This window comes from Ochotona curzoniae, unplaced genomic scaffold (assembly GCF_017591425.1).
Source record: "Ochotona curzoniae isolate NIBS_2020 unplaced genomic scaffold, NIBS_Ocur_1.0 contig_3255, whole genome shotgun sequence".
In the NCBI taxonomy this organism is placed as follows: domain Eukaryota; kingdom Metazoa; phylum Chordata; class Mammalia; order Lagomorpha; family Ochotonidae; genus Ochotona; species Ochotona curzoniae.
In genome coordinates this window covers 4,001,858-4,011,766 of record NW_024465777.1, presented here as the reverse complement: position 1 = coordinate 4,011,766, position 9,909 = coordinate 4,001,858, and positions in this window count along the sequence as shown.

Genomic DNA, 9,909 nt, shown 5'->3' with positions numbered 1-9,909 from the left:
AAAGCAGCTGCAGCTCCTCCCAAGACAGCGCTGATTGGCTCCCAGCTAGGAGGCAGGGTCTCAAATTTAACCCCTTCCAAACCAGTTTCCTAAAATGCTGGGATAAGAATTGACCAGTACCACACCTCCTTGCTGGCTGTGTGCCCTGGCAGCCTCTGGCTCCCAGACTCCTCCGACCACCTTCCAAGGCAGAGCCCTGTCATCTCTCAGGCCCCAAGGAAGTGGAGCCTCAAGAGGAATGAAGTCTTCCTGTGGTAGTCCGGCAAAGAAGTAACAGGTGGGAATTTGCACCCTGGGCTGGATGTCAGCACACCCTGGGCTGGATGTCAGCACAGAGTTGGGGGGTCGCCTACAGAAGAGCGAGAAATAAAGGAAGGGAGAGTGTGAGTCGGACAATGTCCCCACAAGATTGGTCCCACCTTCTTTCAGTGTCCCAGCCCCAGCCTTTTGCTTCAGACCCTGTGGGTTCCCCTTCAACTTGATTCCGCCAGTCCATGTCCCAGTGAGGATTCCCCCAGTGAATTCTTCAATGTGCGCTTTGTGGGGAGAGTCAGGAAGTAGGCAATAGGACCGTCCTTCACTGAGGAATTACCCCTCTCATGGGGGAGACAGATTCTGGCTGCCAAGAGCCCCAGTCTGATGAGGGAGGCACACAGGGATTCGGAAGACCTGGAACAGAGCTTTGCCTCCATCTGGCTGCTGCTGGGGCCTGCTGGGCCTCTGGCCCTAGATCTAGGAGGTGAGCAGCTCCCTGGCCTGGCCCCTGGGTTCAGGATGGGGAGCTGCTCCCTTCCTGTGCTGGGCCATGTTGCCCCCATGAGCAGCCAGTCTGAGGGTACGAAAGAACCAGAAGATGAATGAAGGGAAAGCGGTGTCGTGGCACTGATGGCAGGTCACAGAGGCGCACATGGTGTCCCTGCCTGCATCAGACCCTCTCAGGCTAAAGGGAGCTTTGAAGGAGCCAGTGCTACCAGGCTCAGTCCCTTCCTTCCTCCTGGCCACTGCCTCCTCCTCCCATAGGAGTCCAGGGAGGCTCCAGTCTGCAAGAGGCTGCCCCAGCGCTCACACTGGGTTCCTCTAGGTTCTCATGGCACTCTTCATCCTTGTGCCCATCCATCCATCCATCCATTCATTTCTGTGGCAAATCCTTCAGAGTACAGGGCTGGGCATTGGGAGACGTGGCTTGAGACTCCCAGGTCCCATGTCAGAGTGTGTGGGTTTCAGGCCTGGCTCTGCCTCTGAGTCCAGCTTCCTGCAACTCTGCACCCTAGGGGCAGCAGGGGATGGACCAGTACTTGAGTCTGCCACTCACTCACATGGAAGATCTAGATGGAGTGCCAGGCTCCTGGCTTCTTGATCTGCCAGGGCCTAACTGCCACGGCATTTGGGGGAAATGAAAGCTCTATGACTCTCAAATAAATATATTCTTTAAGACCCTAAATACTGAGCCAGGTTCTATGTGAGGTTCGAGGGACACAACCCTGGGAAGGGAATGGCCAACTTTCCTATGTGGCAAGTGTGCTCTCAGAGCTAATAGGATAATTCTGTCTTTGAAGAAGGGTAATGCAATGATCCCATTCTACAGATAATGAAACTGAAGGTCAGGAAGCTTAAACCATCTGTCTCCATCCCCACAACTAAGCTAGGGTTTGGGTACAGCCCATCTGTTAGTCCCTGAGTGAGGCAGCAAACAGCAGCTCCAATGCCCTCATCCTTGCCCTTGCCTTCAGAGCTCCCCGTCCAACAAGGAGAAAGCAGCAGGCAGATGAAGCACCACTGAACTGTTTGGCAGTCATCACCCTGGAGTGGAGCAGAGGACAGCAGGGCACCAGCCTCCCTGGCTGCCAGCATTTGAGCAAAGCCTGCCACGGAGGGGCTCGGAGTGAGTGTTAGGTGAGAGGAGTTTGGCCAGGAGGCAGCCAGGACGTGACTTCTGAGCAGGAGTAGACCACAGGCAATACTTGGCTGCAGGGCTCAGGATCTCTCAGGCCCCAAGGAAGACAAAACAGGGAGCCTGCAGGGTGGGGCTTTGGGACAGGGGAGAAAGCATCTAGGGGGTGTACATGGAAAGCATAAGAAGGCGTTGAGCCCCAGAGTTTTCTGCTCTGGGGCAGAAGGACAGATTTGCACGGGGATTGGCTGTGAGCCACAGGTGGGACAGAGATGGAGAGGGACAGCTTGGGGAAGGTCACGAGAGGCAAGGGGCTGGGTCCCATTGTCCTTCTTATCCCTAGAACAAGATAGCCAGAGTCCAACAGTGCTTGAGGAGGGGTAGGAAGCTGGCTAAAGACTGGGGTATTGGGGTATTGCTGCAGTTCCCCAACCCTAGCCCTAGGCACCTGGGCTGGCTCCAGTGCATGTCCACATTTGGGCATAAACATAAGCCTCTTCTGCCTTCTCCCTACAGGGGAGCTCGAGCCTGCAGGCCCAGGCCTGTCTGCGCTGGGCTTCACATGACTGCCCCTGGGGCTTGCATGAAGGCAAAGAAGACAGGCATCCTGGCAGTCCTGCTCATTCTATAAATAGATCTCTGGGCCCTGCCCAGTGCTCCAAGGCCTCCGGCAGGCTCTTCTGTCAGCATCATAGCCACCAGGAGTCTTTGTGCTGTAACTGGGCTCTGATGGATGGGACAGATGCCACCACTGTGAGGGATGGGAGGCAGCCGAGGAGCAGGAGGAGGCAGCCCCATGGAAACATGGGAGGCTTTCTAGAGGAGGCAAGGCCTTATTTTCTGCAGGACAGGGTTGAAGGGGCCTTGTTTAGTTCAGGGTCCTGGGCTGCCAGCACCCAGGATTGCTTCCCGCCTGAGGCATCCTCTCTGCACCCTGCCTAGGCCTTCCCTTCCTTTCCAGTCTTCAAGGGGAAGGGGCTTGGAGCTCTGCAGGGTGCAGGGGCAAGAGCACAGCCCAGCTCTGAACAACCCTTGCATGCCAGAGCAGGTGGCGTTGTGGCTCTGGGCTTCTGTCTGTAGGGCAGGGTACAGGTGGTAGCATCTTTCTCAAGGCATGTTGGGAAGAAGGCGGAGTGAGGCGGTGAACAGCATCTAGCAAGTGATGCCCCAGCAAGCGATGATTTGTCCCAGAGACACCATGTTCTTTATCCTGGGGAAGGGAAAAACCAGGACTCAGGGGTTTGCTCACCTTTGTCCATTTTCCTCTTGCACCCCCACCTTCTTCAGCATGAAAGAAGACACAGAGAGACCATCATTCCGGAAGCTGCCAGCTTTCCTCCAACTCTGGGGGCTCCCTGCAGGATTAAGGGGTTTGAGGGCTCTGGGGCCTCAGCCCTCATACTTGTGTGACACAGATAATCCTAGAACGTGTGTGTTTTCATGTGACTCTGCTGTGCTGACCAGCTCCAGAGGGACCAGTTGCTCCCACCTGCACCACACAGAGCAGTTTCTGTTCATAGTGTGGTTCATGTATGAGGTATGAGGGACACAACCTTCACCCACTGGGTACAGAGCCAGGGATGCAGCCCAGGGGCACACCACGCAGGATGGGAGGTGGGGGAGTCAGGCTCTGTGCCACTGTTCATCTCCTGGCATGGCTGTGTGACCTCCAACAGGTCACCCTTTTTCTGAGCCTTCCTTTGCTTGGAATCAGCCTGACATGTAGCAGGACTAGGCCTTTCTTTCTTTATTTCTTTCTTACTTTCTTTCTTATTAATTAATTAATTTTATTGGAAAGGCAGATTTACTTACAGAGAAAAGAAACACGGAGACAAAGATCTTCCATCTTTTGCTTCACTCCCCAGTCACAATGGCCAGAGCTGAGTCAATCCTAAACCAGGAGTTTCTTCCAGGTCTCCCCCAGGGGTGCAGGGTCCCAAGGGGTGCATTGGGCCATGCTCTGCGGCTTTCCCAGGTCGCAAGCAGCAAGTGGATGGGAAGTGGAACAGCCAGGACACAAACTGGTGCCTATATGGGATGTCAGCACTTGCAGGTGGAGGATTAGGCAGTTGAGCGGGCTCCAGGGATAAGTTTCCCAGAGCACCAAGACCAGGATGCTGACAGGTGGGAGGTCAGTCCTTTTATTTCCCATCCTGTCAACACTTGGCGCTTATATATATATATATGATGTGTTGATTCATTTGAAAGCCAGAGAGAAAAATCTTCCATCCTCTGGTTCACCCCCTAAGTGGCAGCAACACCAGGGCTGGACCAAGCCAGAGCCAGGAGCCAGGAACTCTGTCTGGGATTCCCATGTAGTTACAGGAACCCAGGCACTCAGACCATCTCCTGCTGCTTTTTCCCAGGTGCACCAGCAGGGAGCTGGATTGGAAGCTGAGTCACCAGGATTCCAGCCGGTGCTCTGGTACAGGAAGTCGGCAATACAGATGGTGGCTTAATCAGATGCACTACCACTGCCCCGCAACACCTGGCTTAGCTGGGAAACCATACTAAACTCAGAAGTGAGGGACCCAGGAGACCGTGACCTCCATCAGCCACGAGGGCTCTCTAAGCCCTGAGACTCCCTGCGGACTCATTTGTTTGACTTTTATTCCTGAGGTTTTAGGATCAAGGCATCTTTTTATTTTTTTAATATTTATTTATTTTTGTTGAAAAGGCAGATCAGATGTACAGAGAAGAACAGAGAGGAAGAGCATTCATCTGCTGGCTTTCCTCTCCTTCTCCATCCCCTCAGTGGCCACAACAACCAGAGCTGAGCCAACTTTCTACCTCCTGGTCCATTCTCCAAACGGCAATGATAAGGACCCACCAAAACCAGCCGTTAGCAGCTTCTTCTGGGTCTCCCACGTGAGTGCAGGATTCCAAAGCTTTTGGGGGGGTCATTCACCTCTACTGGATGCTTCACTGGAATTTGACCCTCTCAGAATGTTCTAGAAGCCATGTTCAGCCTCCAGTAAGTTAGTTCCTGGACCTTCCTGGAGCAGACCACACCCAGACAACTAGGAGTTAAAGGAACCAGCTTGGCAAGTGTTTGCCTAGCAAGCTGATAGGTGATTGAAGGTGTGCTTTTCCAAGCCCAGGCAGGAAAATTCACATCTCCTCTGCCTCTCCCCAGCATTGCCTCTGGGCAGAGTGAGCAGTGGCAGAGAGCAGGTCTGGGGGCAGCAGGGGGAAGCTGGGCTTCCAGGAGTCTTGATCCCTTCTGCCTGCTGGATGGCAACTGCCATTCTTTCTTTCATGATTAAACCTCTGCAAAAGCTGAGCCCCTGCAGACCTGTGCTTATGGAATTTTCTCGGGAACCCAGAATGCCCTGTCTACTACCCAGTCTAACTCCTCACACAGAGTTATAGAGAAAGAGAGGGAGAGATAAAGAAAGAGTGTGCAAGAGAGAGATCTGCCATCTGCTGGCTTACTCCTCAAATGGCTGCCATGGTCCAGATCTAAATTAAGCAGCCAGGAACTCCATCCAGGTTGGAGTGGATGCAGGGGCCCAAGCACTTGGGCCATCTTCTGTTGTTTTCCCACATTAGCAGCAAGCTGGATTAAAAATGGAGTTGTGGGCCCAGCGCGGTGGCCTAGAGGCTAAAGTCCCTGAACGTGCCAGGATCCCAGATGGATACCAGTTCTAATTCCTACTTCCCATCTACTTGCTGCTTGTGGCCTGAGAAAAGTCAAGGATGGTCCAAAGCCTTGGGACCCTCCACCCATGTGGGAGACCCGGAAGAAGCTCTGGGCTTCTGACTTCCAACTGACTCAGCTCCGGCCGTTGCAGCCACTTGGGGAGTGAACCATCGGACGGAAGATCTTCCTCTCAGTCTCTCCTCCTCTCTGTATATATCTGACTTTGCAATATAAATAAATAAGTCTCTTAAAAAATGGAGTTTTGGGGACTCGAAGCAGCCCTCTGATGAATATGGGATGTTACCATTACGAGCTGTCATTTTACCCATGGTGCCACAGCGCTAGCCCCTAGAGGGACTTCAAGCAGGGGTAAGGGCTACTTTTATCCCAGCCTACTCCATTGCACATCCATTTCCCCTAAGCAAACCACAGCGCGGTGCTCACCAGGTCAGCCAGTGCTCTGTAACTGGCAAGCATTCATCTGACGATGTGTGATGGCTGGATGATAACCAGGCTGGGAGCCAGGAAAGAGGAGATGGAAAGTGGAAATTCAGGCCCGCCTTGGCCTCTGGGCATTCCTGAACTGGCCCAGCCTCCGAGAAGCATTTTTGATGAGAGATTCTGGGAAGCAGGAGCTTGCTGAGGCAAAACTCTCACCGGTCCCGGGTGGGCAGGGTGGAGGGAGGGGCAGGCAGGGGGAGCCAGATAGTAATGCCCTCATCCTGTCCTTTGCCCCCACCTGGCCTCCTTTTTCTGGACTCCACAGATCCCTCTAGGGATTGGCTGCCTTGCAGGGCATCCTCCCAACACTAGAGTTAGGCCTGACAGCAGGAGACAGAAACAGCCTTACAGGGGCTTGCTCCTGTCCTTGGCACCAAGGCCAGGAAGCAATGCAGTGGGCCTGCTTTCCCCTTGCCCTGGGGGTTGTCATTGACTAGAAGCTGCCTGCTGTAGTTGACCTCCACTTCTTGCCCCTGACCTCTCTCTCAATGCTAGTTGAGTGAGATGGTATGTGCCCAACACCTGAGCACAGGGGTTAGTAGCCTATCAGCTGCAGCATGGCAGCAGGTACGGAGTGAAGTAGATAGGGTCTTGGCCACATGGGTTTAACATAAGTAATCCAACACATGTAAACACAGTGGGGGGCATGTGGGCAAAGGTGGGTACATGGGTGGCCAAGGATGAAGATCGGTGGGATCAGGGTAGTTTGGGCTCCAGAGGCTGGCTAATCATCAAGGGCTCTGTCTTTGAGTTCCCAGGTACGAGGGGCAGTAGCACTGTGGGAATGTGATCCATGGGGACCTGGTCAGCCACTTGGGTGGGTGACCTTGGATGAGACACTTGGGTTCTGTCTTAGCTTGTAGCCTCCTCAGCCAACCCCGGCTGGGATGCCAGCACAACATGTGGGAGGTGATTCCAAGTAGCAGAGGTGAGGGCAGGAGAAAGCAAGACAAGGAGCTCGTTGTTGCCCAGCGAAGTTCTCCTTGGGATTCCCTACCCCACGCCAAGAGACGGTGGTTAAGATGGCTGCATCCCTCATCGGAATGTCTGGCTTCAGTTCCCGGCTCCATCTCCTGACTCTAGCTCCCTGCCACTGTGTCGCACCCCATCAGTAAGAAAGCAAGAGGCAGCTGTGTCCTCTAGACTCTGCCTGGCATTTCGTTGGCCCCAGTGGCCTCACACTGAATGGAAATCAGTTCCCAGAATGACAGGGCATGCAAGGGCACTCTGACAGTGATGGGCCATCCCATGCTGTCTGAATGGAGACATCATCCTTGCTCCAGCCACAGAAAAGGCCAGTCATCCTCCTGGTCTGGCTAACGTGAGGCCTCCTCTATTTTTCCTAACATCAGCCTGAACCCTGGGTTCGTCCTCCCTCCTCCCAGATCATCGTCTGTATGATGTGCCTACGAAGGGTCACCAGGTTTCCTTCCTGGGCACCCGCCTTTCCTGTACTGTGCTGAGCAGTAAGGCAAGACACTGGTTGAATTACAGGTATGTTCCTGGCACTCTTCAGTGCAGTGACATCAACACCAGTGTCACCTGTTGATGGATGGCTTAGCATAAAACATCACTATCAGAGGTTACGAAAATGGGGTTCCCCCAAAACTAGTTGATGATGACAGACAGAAAGTGGCAGTTCCCTCCGGGGGAGGAGGCGGGGATTGACTTCACACCAAGGAGGCATCGTGCCAGGGAACACGGGAGACATTTCTGTACTTTGAGCTGGGGGATGGTTACAACAAATGTTTTTAACAAGCTAAGCTGTATATTTCAGATTAGTGCACTTTATTGTATACCTTTTACACTTTGACTAAAAACGATTCTCTACCAACTTTGGCAGGTAGAGGGAAGAACAGAAAACCTAAAGCTAGTCACCCAAATACCAGCATAAATTAACTTAGCAAGAAAAGTGAACCACGGTCGCCATGGTATATGACTTAGCGGCAACCTTGGAGTGTTGGAGGACAAGATCTGTGATGAAAAGGCTGGAAAAATCAGTGGGTTGCTGAAAACCTAAAGGTTCACGTTGTTCGTCACAGAAAAGATTATTTTCCTATTCCAGCTTCCTACTAATGCACACACTGAGACACACCAGGTGATGGCTCGAGTCCTTGGGTCCCTGCCACCTATGTGGGAGACCAGGACTGAGTTCCAGGCTGCTGGCTTTGGCGTGGCCCAGCCCTGGCTGTTGCAGGTGTATGACGGGGGAGTGAACTAGCAGGTGGAAGATCACTGTCTTTGTCTCTCTTGCTTTTCAAGCAAATAAAATTGAAATTAAAAAGGAAATGTAATTCAGCAGCTTTATTTTGCCCGAGGAGAGTTTGGGTTCAAGGAAAATCTGCCTAACATTGACAGACAAAGAAGATAAAGCAGGGCAGGTGGGCGTTGCCCCACAACTAGCTTGACATCTGCTCCAGCTTCCTGCTACATGTCTGGGAAGGCACCAGAACATGGCCCACATCCTTGGGTCCCTGCTGCCCATGTGGGAGATCCAGGCAGAGTTCCTGGCTCCTGGCTTCCACGTGGTCCAGCCTTGGCTTTTGTAAGCATTTGGAAGATTCTCTCCTCTCTCTCTCTCTCCCTCTCTGTCTCTCTGGCTGCAGCATGGTCTGGCCTCAGAGCAGAAGATGGGAAGGAATGGCTCCAGCTGTCCCTGACCTGGCAGGAGACTTGGGCGTGCCCCAAGGGTTCCAGGACAGCTGCACAGACTCAATGAATGAGCTCAAGGGAGGCTGTCTCTGATCTGCACTCAGCTTTTAATATGCTGCGCCCACCACCCCCAACTACAGCCTTAATTAAATCCAGGGCTTAATTCCAATGTGGTGCCACCCTCACTCTCTCCTGATGACTTTATATTGGCTCCTGGAAGAATGGCAAAGGCAGACATACAGACAGGTGGGCCTCAAGACGTCTAAAGGGCTCTGGACCCCTGGGGTTTGGGAGGGGTTGGAAAAGTGAGAACATGCACAGAAAATTCGGGTGCGCCTGGTTTGGGGGAGTTAAAACCTCCACCTAGCAGGTGCCACAAGGGCGTGGGGTGGAGGTTCCAGGGAGAAGCACACAGACAGGTCCCAGCAGAGGCCCTTGAGGACGGGAGGGGTCAGGGAAGCAGAGGAGGGCATTGGAGAAGCTGTAAAGGAAGAAGAGCTCCCACTGCCCGTACTCTCTGCTAGGTCCTTTCCCTGGGGCCTGGGTGGTAATACAGCTTCCTCAGCGAAGTCTTACTCTCCAGGCTCACTCTCCCACCTTCCTTTCCCAGGCTCCCTGCGCTTGCTGGGAGTCTCCCACTGAAGCTGTTACCATTCGCTTGTCCAGCCCTCCGCTATACTGAACCCAGCTGGGGCCAAGGACGACACCCTGGTCACCAGCACACTCCCTAAGAGTCAGCACTGGGAAGTAAAGTAGGGGTGAACGGCCAGGGCGCGGGTAGGACGCGTGGCCCAGCCGATCTCAGCTTCCTCCCAGCCCTGGGCCAAGGAATTGACTATTAAAGCACAATGGAATATCACAGGTGTGCAAGAGGTTGCAGGCAGGTAGGCCACGAGTCCTCCGCTCCAACTGCCCGATAGCGGGACGCCCACCATGCGGGCCCTCTTCCCCACATCGCGAGAATAAACGGAAACTCGTGTTTCCAGGCACGCCTGGGAACTATTCAAGGGCCGGTGAGGCGGAAGGTTACTGATCTTCAACGTAACGTCGCATAACTCTAAGCAGGAACCCTCCGCTGGCGCCTGTCACGGTAGCGATTGAGGCTGAGGCCACCAGGGGGAGGAATCGCACCGCATCCTGTGCCTTGGTCACTCATTCAACGGACGGGGTCGCGTGGAACTCTGGGAACTGTAGTTCAACCTGTACTGCTCCATCTCACGCG